Below are 18,243 nucleotides of genomic sequence, written 5' to 3' on the forward strand. Positions count from 1 at the left end.
AAACCGTTGTCCCAGATGTTTTGTTCAAGGGGCAATGAAAAAGGCCAAAGGAATAGAGGAGAGAGAGGACATTCTAAGTAGTGAGCATATAGAAAGGCCTGAAAGTAAGGAATATGGCATAGTCTTAAATGACAGATTCAAAAGGACTAATGAAGGCAAAAGCACTGGGGACAGAGATAGATTCAAGATGTCATTCGAGGATGGCCCTGTGGTCTTTTGGCTTTAGGAATGGATAGATGGTGCTGGTTTTCTCTGAAAAGTATAATGCAAAAGGAATAGCTGATTTGGAAGGAAAGCTGAGAAATTCAGTCCTAGATATGTTGAGTTTGAGATGATTAGTTATTACTTTTTTGACAGTAGATTAGGAGTGGGGTCCATGTTAAACACATTATTGACCTGGTGATTTCTGCAGAAACGGGGGCTTCCCTCATAGCTCAGTTGGTAAAGAATCTGCCTGCAGTGCAGGAGACCTGGGTTCGATACCTGGGTCGGGAAGATCCCCTGGAGAAGGAAATGGCAACCCACTCCAGTATTCTTGCCTGGAGAATCAATGGACAGGGGAGCCTGGCAGGCTACAGTCCATGGGGTCACAAGAGTCGGACATTGACTTAGTGACTAAACCACTAAACCAATGCCTATGGCTGGTGATTTATTTTGTAAGTGAATATTTGAACTTCTCCAGTCAGTAACGTTTATGTAACAAAAGACAGATTAATACGTCTCTGGTCAATAGTGAGTTAAAGCTATGAATTTGGAAGTTTTTACCCTACTTATGCCCTGGATATGGATGAGACCACAGAAAGCGTGCAGGCTGTGCACACGACATTCACTCAGTTTGCACCTGTGCGGACTATATGGACTGTAGCCCGCCAGGCTCCTCTGCCCACGGGGATTCTCCAGGCAAGAATACTGGAGTGGGTTGCCATGCCCTCCTTCAGCGTATCTTCCCCACTCACGGATTGAACCCTCATCTCCTGAGTCTCCTCTTTTGGCAGGCAGATTCTTTAACACAGAGTCACCTGGGAATGTCCAAAGCTGAGATTAAAATCTTAGGGAACACTACATTAAAGAGAGCTCAAGTGGATGTAAAAGAGGATAATTAGAACAATAAAAAGATAGTTGTGCTAGAGATATGGCTATATGGGAGGGTGGATAAGTTAAAGAATAAGTGTCTCATGGATCCAGTAGACAATCTAATTTTTAAAAGTAAGTTTGCTACTGTAGTCTGGGGATAAATAAGAGAAAACATAAGGAAATAATTTCTAGAAGGTTGCTGTAAAGGGAAAGAGAGACAAAGGATTACAATTAGAAGCAATGTAAGCTGTAAGTAGAGGACAGGATCACTGCTTGTCTCTCCACTGACAGATCAACCTATTCAATATTGATAAGGGTTTGCAGTAAAAGGTGACGTTTTGGAATATAACTTTGAGGTCAAAGAGGTTAAAGCTGCCAAGTGGAACTGAGGCCAAGGTGGGAGAGTCTGATAAGCACAATCTATGTCTGTCACAAATTTGGCATGATGTCATCAGGAGATGTCATGAGTAGAGCAGACGCACTTCCTTATTACTACTCACAGTGTGTGCTGAAAGTAAGAAGACTGTCCAATCTCAAGGTATAAAGTGTGAAAGTCTGGGGACTTCATCTTTTTTCCAGGGTTTAATCTAGAAATAATTGATACTTATAAGCACTTGATTTTCCAAAAAGAGTGTGATCCTTTCTATATCCCACCACCAGAATTTCTAGCAAAGATCAGCACCTTCAAGAAACAGAGTTTCCTTTGTACACAAAGTAGCTGCTAAATTAAGTTTTGGGGTGCCAAAAAATGAGAAGCTCAGAAGTTTGTATGAGGTCAAACTAAGCGGTAATCTTAGGATCAAACTATACTCTGTAAGAATATAAAGAATATAAACTTTTAATTTGAAATGAAAGTTATTAAGAGAAAAAAATTAGATTTATATTATATTCAGGGCGAGATATGTTTAAACACATTTCACTCCTACCATATAACTTCTTTATAAATTCTGCTTCCACAAGAGGTAACTGACTGAAGTCTCAAGTTAATTCAGAGTCTAAGAAAACTGAGTGAGTTAAAAAAAAAATACTATATTAGGATGCAAATCCACTGACCATTCCCAACTATTGCAAATGTAGCAGGAGACATAAGAGACACAGGTTCAATCCGTGGGTCAGGAGGATGCCCTGGAGAAGGGCATGGCAACACACTCCAGTATTCTTGCCTGGAAAACCCCAAAGACAAAGGAGCCTGGAAGGCTACAGTCCATGGCATCACAATGAGTTGGACATGACTGAAGTGACTTAACATTGACACAGGCCATTCAGTTCAGTTCAGTTCAGTTCAATTGCTCAGTCGTGTCCGACTCTTTGTGATCCATAAATCGCAGCATGCCAGGCCTCCCTGTCCATCACCGACTCCCGGAGTTCAAACAGACTCACGCCCATCGAGGCAGTGATGCCATTCAACCATCTCATCCTCTGTCGTCCTCTTCTCCTCCTGCCCTCAATCCCTCCCAGCATCAGATCTTTTTCAATGAGTCAGCTCTTCGCATGAGGTGGCCAAAGTACTGGAGTTTCAGCTTTAGCATCATTCCTTCCAAAGAAATCCCAGGGCTGATCTCCTTCAGAATGGATTGGTTGGATCTCCTTGTAGTCCAAGGGACTCTCAAGAGTCTTCTCCAACACCACAGTCCAAAAGCATCAATTCTTCAGCACTCATCCTTCTTCACAGTCCAACTCTCACATCCATACATGACCACTGCAAAAACCATAGCCTTGACTAGATGGACCTTTGTTGGCAAAGTAATGTCTCTGCTTTTGAATATGCTATCTGGGTTGGTCATAACTTTCTTTCCAAGGAGTAAGCATCTTTTAATTTTATGCCTGCAATCACCATCTGCAGTGATTTTGGAGCCCAAAAAAATAAAGTATGACACTGTTTCCACTGTTTCCCCATCTATTTCCCATGAAGTGATGGGACCAGATGCCATGATCTTCGTTTTCTGAATGTTGAGCTTTAAGCCAACTTTTTCACTCTCCTCTTTCACTTTCATCAAGAGGCTTTTGAGTTCCTCTTCACTTTCTGCCATAAGGGTGGTGTCATCTGCATATCTGAGGTTATTGATATTTTTCCCGGCAATCTTGATTCCAGCTTGTGTTTCTTCCAGTCTAGCGCTTCTCATGATGTACTCTGCATAGAAGTTAAATAAGCAGGGTGACAATAAACAGACTTGACATAGTCCTTTTCCTATTTGGAACCAGTCTGTTGTTCCATGTCCTGTTCTAACTGTTGCTTCCTGACCTGCATACAGATTTCTCAAGAGGCAGGTCAGGTGGTCTGGTATTCCCATCTCTTTCAGAATTTTCCACAGTTTATTGTGATCCACAAAGTCAAAGGCTTTGGCATAGTCAATAAAGCAGAAATAGATGTTTTTCTGGAACTCTCTTGCTTTTTCCATGATCCAGTGGATGTTGGCAATTTGATCTCTGGTTCCTCTGTCTTTTCTAAAACCAGCTTGAACATCTGGAAGTTCACGGTTCATGTATTGCTGAAGCCGGGCTTGGAGAATTTTGAGCATTACTTTACTAGTATGTGAGATGAGCGCAATTGTGCAGTAGTTTGAGCACTCTTTGCATTGCCTTTCTTTGGGATTGGAATGAAAACTGACTTTTTCCAGTCCTGTGGCAACGGCTGAGTTTTCCAAATTTGCTGGCATATTGAGTGCAGCACTTTCACAGCATCATCTTTCAGGATCTGAAAGAGCTCAACTGGAATTCCATCACCCCTACTAGCTTTGTTCATAGTGATGCTTTCTAAGGCCCACTTGACTTCACATTCCAGGAAGTCTGGCTCTGGATGAGTGATCACACCATCATGATTATCTTGGTTGTGAAGACCTTTTTTGTACAGTTTTTCTGTGTATTCTTGCCACCTCTTCTTAATATCTTCTGCTTCTGTTAGGTCCAGACCATTTCTGTCCTTTATTGAGCCCATCTTTGCATGAAATGTCCCCTTGGTATCTCTAATTTTCTTGAAGAGATCTCTAGTCTTTCCCATTCTGTTCTTTTCCTCTATTTCTTTGCACTGATAACTGAAGAAGGCTTTCTTATCTCTTCTTGCTATTCTTTGGAACTCTGCATTCAGATGCTTATATCTTTCCTTTTCTCCTTTGTTTTTCGCCTTTCTTCCTTTCACAGCTATTTGTAAGGCCTCCCCAGACAGCCATTTTGCTTTTTTGCATTTCTTTTCCATGGGGATGGTCTTGATCCCTGTCTCCTGTACAATGTCACGAATCTCATTCCATAGTTCATCAGGCACTCAATCTATCAGATCTAGGCCCTTAAATCTATTTCTCACTTCCAATGTATAATCATAAGGGATTTGATTTAGGTCATACCTGAATGGCCTACTGATTTTCCCTACTTACTTCAATTTAAGTCTGAATTTGGTAATAAGGAGTTCATGATCTGAGCCACAGTCAGCTCCCGGTCTTGTTTTTGTTCACTGTATAGAGCTTCTCCATCTTTGGCTGCAAAGAATATAATCAATCTGATTTTGGTGTTGACCATCTGGTGATGTTCATGTGTAGAGTCTTCTCTTGTGTTGTTGGAAGAGGGTGTTTGCTATGACCAGTGCATTTTCTTGGCAAATCTCTATTAGCCTTTGCCCTGCTTCATTCCGCATTCCAAGGCCAAATGTGACCAGTGATAGAAGCAAGGTCAGATGCTATAAAGAGCAATATTGCATAGGAACCTGGAATGTCAGGTCCATGAATCAAGGCAAATTGGAAGTGGTCAAACAAGAGATGGCAAGAGTGAACGTCAACATTCTAGGAATCAGCGAACTAAAATGGACTGGAATGGGTGAATTTAACTCAGATGAACATTATATCTACTACTGTGGGCAGGAATCCCTCAGAAGAAATGGAGCAGCCATCATGGTCAACAAAAGACTCCGAAATGCAGTACTTGGATGCAGTCTCAAAAATAACAGAATGATCTCTGTTCATTTCCAAGGCAAACCATTCAATATCACAGTAATCCAAGTCTATGCCCCAACCAGTAACGCTGAAGAAACTGAAGTTGAACGGTTCTATGAAGACCTACAAGACCTTTTAGAACTAACACCCAAAAAAGATGTCCTTTTCATTATAGGGGACTGGAATTTAAAAGTAGGAAGTCAAGAAATACAGGCCATTAATTGCTATATATTTGTATATTATATTTTACCCTACAGTATCATAACTATAAGTTGCATTTGAAAATTTAAAAAATTCTCATAACTATTTAATTTCAGAATAGAAGCTTCCCACCTAAATCTAATCTTTGCTAATCAGTTCAGTTCAGCTCAGTCACTCAGTCATGTCTGAGTCTTTGTGATCCCATGGACTACAGCACTCCAGGCCTCCCTGTCCATCACCAGCTCCTGGAGTTTACCCAAACTCATGTCCATTGAGTCGGTGATGCCATCCAACCATCTCATCCTCTGTCATCCCCTTCTCCTCCCGCCTTCAATCTTTCCCAGCATCAGGGTCTTTTCCAAGGAGCCAGTTCTTCGCATCAGGTGGCCACAATATTGGAGTTTCAGCTTCAACATCAGTCCTTCCAACGAATACCCAGGACTGATCTCCTTTAGGATGGACTTGTTGGCTCTCCTTGTAGTCCAAGGGACTCTCAAGAGTCAAGTACTGTCAAATGAGAGCTTATCATTGGCTAAGAATTGTATGTGTACTATTATATTTACTACTTGGGAATTCTATTGAAAAACTATAATTATTGCTTTGAGCTGAAGACAGTTATAAGCAAAAAGTAAAAATCTCACAATATTTCTTTACTCTGATGGTCGTGAAATATTTCTTACCTTTGTTATACTTTACTGGCCACTTTCTCTTACATATAATTTTTCCAAGAAGAAATATGTATTATTATTCTTCATTAAAAGGTGAAACAAGTGTGAAAACAAATACTACTTTGTGTAAAAGAATATTTTTCCAGTTTCACATATTTTGATAAGACCATTTTTTGCAGTACTAGAGATAATCTGGGATTTGGGGCAGAAATTATCTGTAGTGGGGTGTCTGTATAAAGTATCAAAATCCTTAAGGTTTTTAACACATATATCAACTAAGCATATGTAACTGACTTATAGCTAATTAGCTTGTGGAAATTTTATATTTTTAAAAAGAGCAAACAATGGATATGTTTGTGGAGTCTAGGTTTTAAGATGAATTATGCTTTATTGTTTAATGTGGAGCTTACAAGCATACAGTAAAATAGCAAATATATTTGGTTTTCCTTGTTTCAACACACTTTGTTAAGTTGATTTATCCCTTCTATAATGAATATTGTTGGTATATGTAGGTTTTGAAAGAATAGGGATACAATTATTACTTATAAAGGAGGATTGAGAAGAGTTGAAGAACGTTGCAATTGAGACTGAAATACAGAAAGTGTGATGGCTTGTGTTGCATTTACAAAAAATATTTTATTTTAGTTTAATTCAAAGATTTAAGTTCAACATGCTGAAATACTATCATCACTATATATTCTTTTTTGCAAAACATTGAGTTTTGCATATAAACTACAACCACTAATTCATTTTACCAAACAATATTTTTTGCAAGGCAGGCAGAGGAAATAAATTCTCTATTCAACCGTCATTTCGGTACTTTGAGTTAAGAGGAAAAAATGGAAAATCTTCAAAAACTGTTTGGTTGTAAATAGCCTAATTCCACATATGAAGCATACAGCTATTCTATCTTTCTTTCTTCACCATTAATTACAAACAAATTCATCTTTCTCTTGTGAAGTCTGAAGTTTGTTATTATTGTTAGATGAGTTGCATTCAAACTCTAACAACAACAACAAAAAAAGATGAAGCCAACATTGAAATTCATCTCACAGTCCGGAATTTACTTAACGGCCAGCCTGTGCACTGTGATAAACGGAATGATGATCCGGCAACATGTCTTTATCCATGGTGTGCTTTAATTAACGCCGGCTTGTTTGTTGAAAAGATGATTAATATGCCAATGAAAATTGCATAATTGAATACCACAACACTGGCACAATCAGAAAGACACATGCAGTTTTTGATTAACATTTATTATTATTATTATTATTATTATTATTATTGTTATTATTATTATTATGCTTTTTACTGTACTCATCTCACTATGAAATGATGCAGTTCTTTGACCAAGAGGTGAAAGGAAACAGGACTGAGGGCAGGATACTCCTTGAGCAAGAATAAAATGCAATGCAGCTTAATCAGAATGAAACAGTTCTTTGGTGAAAATGGTCCTTGGGATTTCAAAATGCAGGCTACCTCCAATTAAATCTACATACCAGAAAAATGTAAAAGCATGTAAGACTGGTTGATGACAGAGGAATTAAAAAAAATCTATAAACACAAGACATTTTCACAATATCCAAGAATAGCTATCTAAGAATTTATATATATTTTATATAAACAAATGACTTTTCAGATGTATCATTTTATTTCCATATGTGGATAAAGGTAAAAAATACTGTGTTTCTAATCCTTAGCTTTAGTCAGTTATGTATTAAGAAATGTTTTTAATAAGTAATCTTAAGAAATGTATTTTGTATAGATCATCTTCTACTAGATGGGGAATTTTCTTTTTAATTTCATTTTCTCAAACAAATACTATTTCTACTTCCACATCTGTGGGTCCGGCTCTGTACTCAATTCTCAGGATTTGAACACAGGTAAGAAAGTATGCCTGCCTTCAAATGGCTCATTTTAGAACTATTAAAATGAAATTCTATGACAAAAATTGGATTCTATTTTCAGAATTGGTTCAATATCACTTGCCTAAATTACAGATTGATAACTAAGTATATTATATAACAGGCAAAATGTATGTAAGCATAGTTACATCTTTGAAATTTCAGGCAATTACAGCTGCAAGCTGGGAACCCAACAAGGAAAAAAAATCATTCTAGATTACAGATATTTTAGTGGTTCTCTATTGATGTTTGCATAGCAGTAACTCCATAGAGCATTTTTAATAATAAAGTGGTAAATTTTTGCAAGAAATTGCTATATAAATGATAACATCACTTCAATAAAAGTATAAATGAATCCAAACTAAAAAACTATTCATTAACTCCCCTTATTTGCCCCTGCCCATCTTTCTAACTTTTGAACTCACTAGAAGGTCCTTTAATATTCTACTTTTAGGAGCTACACAAAAACCAGAAGAGATAACTGGTTGTTAGTCTCCTTTGCAAAAATCTTCAGATGCTTGGTTTATGCTGAAAACATAAGCTTAAGTATCTGATGGAGCAATTTGAACTTCTGATGACTATAGTTAAGTGCAAAGAGACAATTCTTGAAATACAAAATTTTCCTATAATTCATCATATAGTTATATCACCTAATTGCCTGGATATTTAGTGAATCTCTTCTAAACAGAGAATATTCACCACAGACTCTTTGGCAAGGTGATTAAATAAGACTGTGCTGTGGCACAGCTGTAACTCTGGCCCTAAGGCACCTCAATCATGATCTGGGTACCACTATTCTATCTACTATGGTCTTTAGAGTGTCTTTTAGAAATTTACCATCATAATGCACTTCAGTGAGCAATTACATCAAAACTAAACATTTCAATTCAGGCAACTTATGCAATATTGCAGGCAGTTAAGGTAACACTAGACTGATATTAAAACACTCACTTGAAAAGGAAGAAAATTAATTTCTTTCAGTAGAGAATAAAGTTTAAAATAACAATTCATTATGGACCTGGAAAGGTCAAGTCTCCCTTAAGAGAGAGAATGGCTTCGAACATGGGACAGCTTGTTATAACTTTCCAGAGACCTGCCCTGTTTACACACAACCTGCACTCCTCTAATTCTTTACTGAGGGCAAGTTACTTAACATCTCTAAGCCTGTGTTTCCTTTCTGGAAAAATGGGAATAATGATGTTCCACCTGTGGCAGAAACTATTCATTAACTCCCCTTATTTGCCCCTGCCCATCTTTCTAACACCGGTATTTCTGATTTTAAATAGGGTATGTGCTGCTGCTACTGCTGCTGCTGCTGCTAAGTCACTTCAGTCGTGTCCAACTCTGTGCGACCCCAGAGATGGCACCCCACCAGGTCCCCCATCCCTGGGATTCTCCAGACAAGAACACTAGAGTGGGCTGCCATTTCCTTCTCCAGTGCATGACAGTGAAAAATGAAAGTGAAGTCACTCAGTCCTGTCCAACTCTTAGCGACCCCATGGACTGCAGCCTACCAGGCTCCTCCGTCCATAGGATTTTCCAGGCAAGAGTACTGGAGTGGGTTGCCATTGCCTTCATGTGGTTGCCTAAAATAAAAGCAACATTATCCAACCTCTTTGGTAGGTCATATGAGGTAAGGTCTAAACTTAGATGATGGAGAAAATGTATGCGCAATTTCAGGAGGCCTCTATATTGAGAGAGGAAGAACTATATATGTCATCCTTTCTTTCTCTTGATGGATGGAGTCAGATGTGATGACTGGGTGTGACCAGCCGTTTTGGCCCTTGAAGTGAAAATGTATGGTTGAAGATGGTGGAACAACAAAATAGAATAAATCTGAATGCCTTATAATTCTAGAGCTGTCAAAGCTGCCAACAAATCATAGGCTGCTTACACTAAATTCCATATACATTAAGAAAGATAACCTTCTTTCTTATATAAGTCAATGTTATCTGGGGATCTTGTTCACTTGCAGCCAAAACTGACAGACTTTATAGAAAGGACTGACATAATAAATGAGAAAATGTACATGGATCAATCACTTAAGTGCTAGATAGGAAATAATACCTGGACAGATACAGTCAATGCTGATACCTTGATTATATCACCTTGACCCATTTCATTTATTCCAGACATTGTAAATTTTTTAAAATTCCCTACTAAGTCTCAGATACTGCTCTAGAGCAGGGGTTGGTAAAATCTAGCCCACCATCTACTTTTGTAATAAAGTTTTATAAAATACAATCATATCCATTCATTTACAAGTGCTCTATGGTTGCTTTTACACAACAGCAGAGTTTACATTTACTATTTAGCCCCTCACAGAAAGCATTTTCTGATCCCTCTTCTAAAGAACCATGGAGCTGGCATTCTAATACAAAGACATTATATAAACAATTAAATGTATAATATAATATACTGAATATAAATAAAAAATAATCCACTTAGAAAGTGAATTAATCATCTATGGAAACAAAAGGAAACAAGAGGAAAGGTACCTGACAAGCCATCATGAGTACTTCATCAGATGTGCACTTATCTCATAATTATGAAGATGGACAATGCAGACTTTCAAAATCTAGTACAATTAAGTATTAGCATTAAGTACCTAGAGCTCTAAGTTTGATCACAGCTTCCCATACATCCTTCTGATAGTTTGGATTCCCATACAGCTTCCTGACAGAAGAAAAATACGATAGAATGTCTAACATGAATCTCTGGTTCCTTTGACAAATTCTGCAAATAAATGAACTGGCATCTTGATGTACACATCAGTCCCTTGTGAGATTTGTTTTTTGTCAGTATCCTTGAATCCGAATTTTTTCTACACTGCTATGCATCCATTGGAAAAGACTTTGATGCTGGGAGGGATTGGGGGCAGGAGGAGAAGGGGACGACAGAGGATGAGATGGCTGGATGGCATCACTGCCTTGATGGAAGCGAGTCTGAGTGAACTCTGGGAGTTGGTGATAGACAGGGAGGCTTGGTGTGCTGCGATTCATGGGGTCGCAAAGAGTCAGACATGACTGAGCGACCGAACTGAACTGAACTGATGCATCCACTCAATTCAGTTCAAAAATTATTCTTCGTAGGATGTAAATTTCAATAATGTTATTTCCTGTGCGGTTTCGAGTTGCTAGCAAAGGATCCTTATTTGAGTTTAAAAAACTTATACATTTCCCCTTGCTCCAGTCTGAATGTTTATGCATGCTAAGTTGCTTCAGTGATGCTCAACTCTTTGTGACCCTATAGACTGTAGTCCACCAGACTCCTCTGTCCATGGGATTCTCCAGGCAAGAATACTGGAGTGGGTTGCCATGTCCTCTTCCAGGGGATCTTCCTGATTGATCTTCCTGATATTCTAAGGACTGAACCTGCATCTCCTAAGTTTCCTGAAATGGCAGGTGTGTTCTTTACCACCAGAGCTAGCTGTGAAGCCCCTGAATGTTTACGCTTCTCCAAAATTCATATGATGACATTCCCCTCTCCAAAAATGGTGGTATTGGGCATTTGGGAGATGATTAGGTCATGAGGGTAGAGACTTAATGAGTGGGATTGGTGCATTTACAAAAGAGGTCCCACAGACCTCACTTGTGAGGATACAAGAAGTCTGTAATCATAAAGAAGGCCCTCTTCCAGAGGACAGTGCTGGCAGCCTGATCTCAGATTTACAGCCTCCAGAACTGTGAGCAACAAGTTCTATTGCTTATAAGCCTAGCTGCTGCTGCTGCTGCTAAATCACTTCAGTTGTGTCCGACTCTGTGCGACCCCGTAGACGGCAACTCACCAGGCTCCCCCGTCTCTGAGATTCTCCAGGCAAGAACACTGGAGTGGGGTGCCATTTCCTTTCCCAATGCATGAAAGCGAAAAGTCAAAGTGAAGTCGCTCAGTCGTGTCCCACTCTTCGCAACCCCATGGACTGCAGCCTACCAGGCTCCTCCATCCATGGGATTTTCCAGGCAAGAGTACTGGAGTGGGGTGCCATGGCCTTCTCCCTACAAGCCTTGCAGTCTGTGCTATTTTGTTATAGCGGCTCAAACAGGCCAGGACATGCCTCTGCTTCTCAAAATATAACCAAACATCTTAGAAGAACAAGTATCAGGAAGTTTTCCAAAAGCAAAAACATTTAACTCTCTCAAGTTCTAGGAGAAAAAGAAAAACTATAGACTCTTGTTAAATCAGATTAATTAAAATACACATACCATATACAAATAAGGCAGCCTCTTTCAAGAACACTTTACAAGTTCAAAGATCAGTCATTTAAAATACATATATTCAGAAAAGTTATGCATCCTATCTCAACGAGCAACACTCAGATATTAGGACTAGACATCGGTAAGGTGCTTAGTGAGGAGTGGAGCCCATTCCATAAGGTTCAAGTGACTTCTTAGGAGATTATCGCCTTCTCAATGCTGAAAGTAGGATTATGAGTCAGGCAGAAGGAAAGAATGACAATCAGAAAGATCCATTTCTGAAAAGCTTTTAAAAGGATGCCTCCATTTTCTCATTCCTGGTCAGCCTTTCACGTGAATCATCCAAAGCTCAGGTGATGGAGTTCTGTGTTCCTGACCTTGCTCCAGTATATAAATCAGGCCACATTTAGTCAAACAGATGATAAGCATAAGTCATAATGTATCAGTAATGCCTTAAATTTTTATGAAATAAGCTGAAATCACTTCCTCTGTTTTCCTCCTATCTTTCTGACAGTTCCTTCTCAGTTTCTTTGGCTAGATCCTTTTACTCCGACCCTTCCCCAAATGTCAGTCCTACATGGTTCTTTTGTTTGGATAGTCCACATTTTTTAACTCAGAATTCTTATCTATTCCCCACCACTGCCCCCCACCCCCTTCACGCTCAGTTTATTGGCCACTTTGTGACCTTATGGACTGTGGACTGTCAGGATGCTCTGTTCATAGGATTTTCCAGGCAAGAATACCAGAGTGGGTTGCCATTTCTTCCTCCAGGGGATCTTCCCAACCCAGGATTGCACCCTTACTCCCACGTCTCCTGCACTGCAGGTGGATTTTTTACCCCCAAGCCATCAGGGAAAACTTAAAGCTCTCAAAATCTTTAACAGAGTCCTGAGGTATCTCTTCTTTAAATCCTCTACTTGGTCTCCCATCTCCTCAATCTCTGCTTCACTTGCTTTATTTCAAGATCTCATCATGCTTTGCCAAGATTATTGATTTAGTCTCATAATTTACATTATTCAGGCCTACACTCCATCGCAAGGTGCCCATCATGGGAACTTTGTTAAAATGTACATCTGATTTTTCATTCTTAGTCTCAAAACACAAAACAAAATAAAACAGTCACCTCTGTGAAGTCACCACTGCCTGTAGGCAGGCTCCTGGGCAATATATTCTGTCACCCTGGGCATTTGTGGCCACATGTGGTTAACAATTAACTGAGCACATTTCGTGAACTCAGGTATCTCTATGAACTAAACTTACCAACATATCAAGTTACTTGGAAAACTTGTCTGTCTTACCTGGGTTTTAGGTGGTAAAAAGACATGTATTTTCTAGGGTATGTCAGCACTGACATATCTATACACCTTCATCAGGGTTTAGGGCTAGAATTTACACTATCTTTACTCTGAGAACCCACCCTCTGATAAATTGGGACCAAAAATAGCCCAGGCTGGTAATATTTCATAAGGCAGCTGACAGAAGCAAATATAAAAACTGTTCTGGTAAAACATATTCCCAAAACACATAGGATTTGCACAGATGAAGTCCTTTTCCACAACCCCAAATTAGAAAATATATGATTAAAGACATAGATTTATCAGAATTGGGCCCCTAGAAACTTTGGGTGATAATAATGACAGTCAACATCTATTGAAGAATTACCGTTTGCCAGGCACTGTTCCAAGGACATTCCATGTAGTCATTCATTTAATGCCATGGAAACTTAGTGAGTGGGTACAATTACCTCCTTTTACACTTGAGGAAACTGATTTGAAACTAGTAGATAAAGGCAAAAAAAAAAAGATGATATATTTAAAATAATTCATGATATAAAGGGAGTAATCAAAAACTCCATGCTATTAAAATAAATCACTATTAAAGCAGTAGTCATATTTGAAGAAAAATTTAACTTCTAGACATGAATACATTTAAATTAAAAAAAAATCCTCAGGGGAGAATTTAATCTCTGTAGTAAAATATATGGAGGGAAGAATTAATAGTTATATCTCTAGCAAGTTCCAGGAAAAGAGAATAGTGAGGCTGGAGGAAAATAAATATTTGAAAACATAATGGCTAACATTTTCTCTGGAATTGATAAATGAAATGAATCATCATATTTGGAAAACACATATTTTTTTAAAAGCCACCCCCAAGCAGATCATGTGAAACTACAGAACCCCAAAGTAAAAAAAAAGATTTATTAAAAGTAATCAAAGAGAAAAGATAGATATCCTACAAAGGAATGACAATTAATATGACAATTAATCTTTCCAATGGCAAGAAATGAAGCCAGAAAATAACAGAATAATCTCTTTAAATTTTTTGAGAAATTAACTGTCAACATAAATTTTAATATAGCTAGTTTATTATTCAGTATTAAAAGTCAAATAAAGATCTTTCTAGGCTTTAAGATGCTAAGGGTTCACTGCTTGGAGAATATTGCAGAAGGAAACACAAAGTTCTTTCAGGAATAAGAAATTAAAAGAGCCAGATGCAAAAGGCAATAGAGACAAAGAGCCCAGGTAAATAAGCAGAATACATCTATATAAATATTTCATTTATAATAATAGTAAATTTCTAAAATATGAGGAAATAAGATCACATAAAACAAGAAAGTGTACTGGGAGTAAATTATTTTATAGTCTTAGAATTATTCATCAGAAGGATACAGATGTTGCTTAATGATAGACTTTGTTGCTACTGAAATATTAATATAAATACATAAAGGAAATTTTAAAAAACAGAAATAAGAATATATATCTTCCAAGTGAGTAAAGAAAAAAGATTTTTTTAAAGGCTGAAAGAAAACTTTGTAAAAGAGGGTAAAAAAAGAATCAAATAATTTATAAGATACAAAATTATATGGTAGAAATACAAAGAAGTAGATATATAACCATGATAAATGCAAACAGAAGAAATACCCAGTCAATGGACAAAGACTCTGAGTTAACAATTTTAAAAAACCTGCCTACACAGTACATTAAGTAGGCACACCTGAAATAAAAAAAGTAATAAAGGTAAAGGAATAATTAAAATTAAAAATGTCTTCTCTGCAAAAGATAATATCAAGGGAAGGAAAAGCCAAGCCACAGACTGGGAGAACATATCTGCAAAAGATATAACTGACAAAGGATCAAAAAACCTCCTAAAATTAAACAAGAAACAAAACTACCCAATCAAAAATGGGCCATTTTTTTAAAAACAGGTATGTCAATCTTAACAGGTATGTCAACAAAGAAGATATACAGATGGCAAATAAGCACATGGCAAGATGTTCCACATTCTACATCACCAGGCAAGTGTAAGTTAAAACAATGAGATGCCACTGCATACCTAGTAAGATGACCAAAGTCTAGAACAACATGAGTTGTTGGCAAGAACATGGAATATCAGGAACTCTCATTCACTGCTAGTGGGAATATAAATAGTACAGTCACTTTGAAAGATGATTTGGTAGTTTCTTATAAAACTAAACATATTTTTCCCATTGTATGGCAATCACACAGCTTGGTATTCACTCAAAGGAGGTGACAATGGCTTGTATGTATTTAATAGCATAGCATCAAAACACATAAGCAAAAATTTAGTGAATTACAAGAGAAAAGTGGACAAATTCATATTCATAATAACGGGAGGTGAAAATATACTTCTTGCCATAACTGGTGAATCAAATAGAGAAAAACACAAGACAATCCAAAAATCAAACTAAACTGTTTGATCTAACAGAATCTGCACCTTCTCAGAGAGTATGGATTTTTTTTCAGAGCACATATGTAATATTTGACTGCTCATCCACTCAACCGCAGAATATTTACTTGGAAGCCAGATCCAAATTGGGATTTGCAGCCGCATTCCCATCATTTGCACTAAGAAGTTGTTGTTGATGTTGTTTTACACTTAAGCTAGTTTATGCTTTTGTAACTGCACTCCAAATTAACACTCTATTCTAAATAGAGTTGAACCCCGTAGAGGGCCTGCCATGTGGTTCTTATCTGAGCATCAGCTGGGTGCTTACTTACCTACTTAAGATACATTCTTATTACATGGATGCCATTCTCAGCAAATTCACTACTGACTGCTATGGACTGACTTGACTTTCCAAAGTTGATGTGTTGAAGTCTTAATTCCCAATGTGACCTTATTTGCAGACAATGTCTTTATGGAACCCATTATAAATGCGGTCTTAAGGGCTAAGCCACCCAGTCAAAGTGACCTTAACATCTCTGCATGACAAGCATGCTGCATCCTGCGTCAGACATAGATGGCGATTCAAAACCAATCTTCCTAAATTCCTAACGGCTCACTCATTATTAGAGAAAATGCAAAATCAAAACCACTATGTAACCCAATGTTCATCGCAGCACTGTTTTATAATAGCCAGGACATGGAAACAACCTACATGTCCATCAGCAGATGAATGGATAAGAAAGCTGTGGTACATATACACAATGGAGTATTACTCAGCCATTGTTATGGCAGACTGAATATGCCACTAATAGTGGCAGAACAAACCATGAAACTTAAAGGAAACAATGCAGCTTGTGTTTAAAATTATTCTTCTTACACTAAAAATGTGATATAACACATTTTTCCAGCCCATACCGAGCTTCTTTTACTATCACTTTGCTTCCCCATATTTTCTGGAGTTTGGGAAAAATAATCCTATAGTGTCATCCTCCATTAATTTAGGCAACATGTATTGATTGCAGTTATTACATATGAAACTATTTCTTCTCCCTGCAAAGGAATCTTATCAGCTTTTGAAAGTATAACTTTTTTTGCATATTAATTTTACATTCCAATCTTTTAGATTCCATTGTATGAACTCAATAAATACCTGATTAGAGGAAAATCAGTTTAGGTGATATTAAGAGTTCAAATAAAAAATAAGAATAGAAACTATATCATACATAACTTACTTTTACGCTGGTAACACACAACCTGTGATCTACAGTGATCCTGGTGCAATACCTGAGATTGTTTAGATATGGTTGTTTATATTGTTTATATTAGTAGGTACAGAGTTGTGTAATTTAACTGCCTGCCGTGTAAGTTGAAGATACATGCATAAACATAGGCACAGAAAGATGAAAAGATTCTGAAAGGAAGAAAGAAGTGTCAAATTAGATAAGGTATCAGTGCTCCCTGGTAAGTATTGCTCTTTGCTTTCAAACACATGCAGTTCAGAGAGCTAGGCACAAGATATATGGTTGCTCCTTGCTCCCCTGCAAACCATGAAACAGAATTTAAAATTTACCTGAGTCCAATGACCTATGAGAAAAGCCACGGACAAGAGAACAATGTACTACCATAATCATCCACTCTCAGAAGATTATCACGGTAATAACTGAGCTTGCAGCTCGCATTACCTACCCACTGTTTGATGCTCAATGGGGAGTTCAAGCAACTCACCAACTCAGCAGTACCTTGACTTAGGCAATGTAATAAAAACAGCTTTGAAACACAATGAGAGTTATATAATCATGATATCTGATACATAGAAAAATGTATAGGACTGGCAAAGTACTAGACCAAGCATGCAGTCAAGATTTTTGTAAACATGTTTTGCTACACATCTTCAGATTATAGAAAGGCAGTGTTATAGATTATCTCACACAAATAAGCTTCTAATGGCTTTTATTTTCATAACTGTGAAACACTCTTTTAACAATGGAGCCAATGAACTGCAAAAAGAGAAATGCAACAAGTTCTTCTAACAAGTTCCTCTTTGTTTATTAGGACTGATTCTAAAGCTCTGAGCTTCAAGAATTCTAGCCTTAGATATTTCACTTGTACTGCAGGCCTGAACTACATTGCATTTGTCTTAAAACAAGTTATAGACATTACCACATTATTTAAATAGAGAACACATTTTTAGTAATTACTTTCTATGTACGAGGCACAGAATTGGGACTCCAGAGGGAGTAACATCTATGTTTTTACCATTAAAATTATAAATATTTTCCCAGTTAGGTTGTTACAGAATACTAAGCAGAGTTCCCTGTGCTATACAGTCGGTCCTTGTTAGTTATCTATTTTAAATATAGTAGTGTATATATATCACTCCCAAACTCCAATTTGTCCCTCCCCAAAACTTTTCCCCTTTGGTAACCGTAAGTTTGTTTTCTAAGTCTGTAAGTCTGTTTCTGTTTTGTAAGTAAGTTCATTAGCATCAATTTTACATGGGAAAAGAATCTGAAAAAGGATAGACACACGTATATGTATACGGAATCACTCTGCAGTACGCCTGAAACTAACACAGTATTGTTAATCAATTATACTC

At 37.6% G+C, this 18,243-nt stretch overlaps 1 protein-coding gene across 1 annotated transcript in view; it reads right to left on the minus strand.

The window, feature by feature from the left end:
• The window catches only part of ZFPM2 (zinc finger protein, FOG family member 2), a 523,557-nt gene that overhangs the window by 334,571 nt on the left and 170,743 nt on the right, over positions 1 to 18,243 (minus strand). The window lies entirely within an intron of this gene.

Source organism: Ovis aries, chromosome 9 (genome assembly GCF_016772045.2).
Source record: "Ovis aries strain OAR_USU_Benz2616 breed Rambouillet chromosome 9, ARS-UI_Ramb_v3.0, whole genome shotgun sequence".
Classification (NCBI taxonomy): domain Eukaryota; kingdom Metazoa; phylum Chordata; class Mammalia; order Artiodactyla; family Bovidae; genus Ovis; species Ovis aries.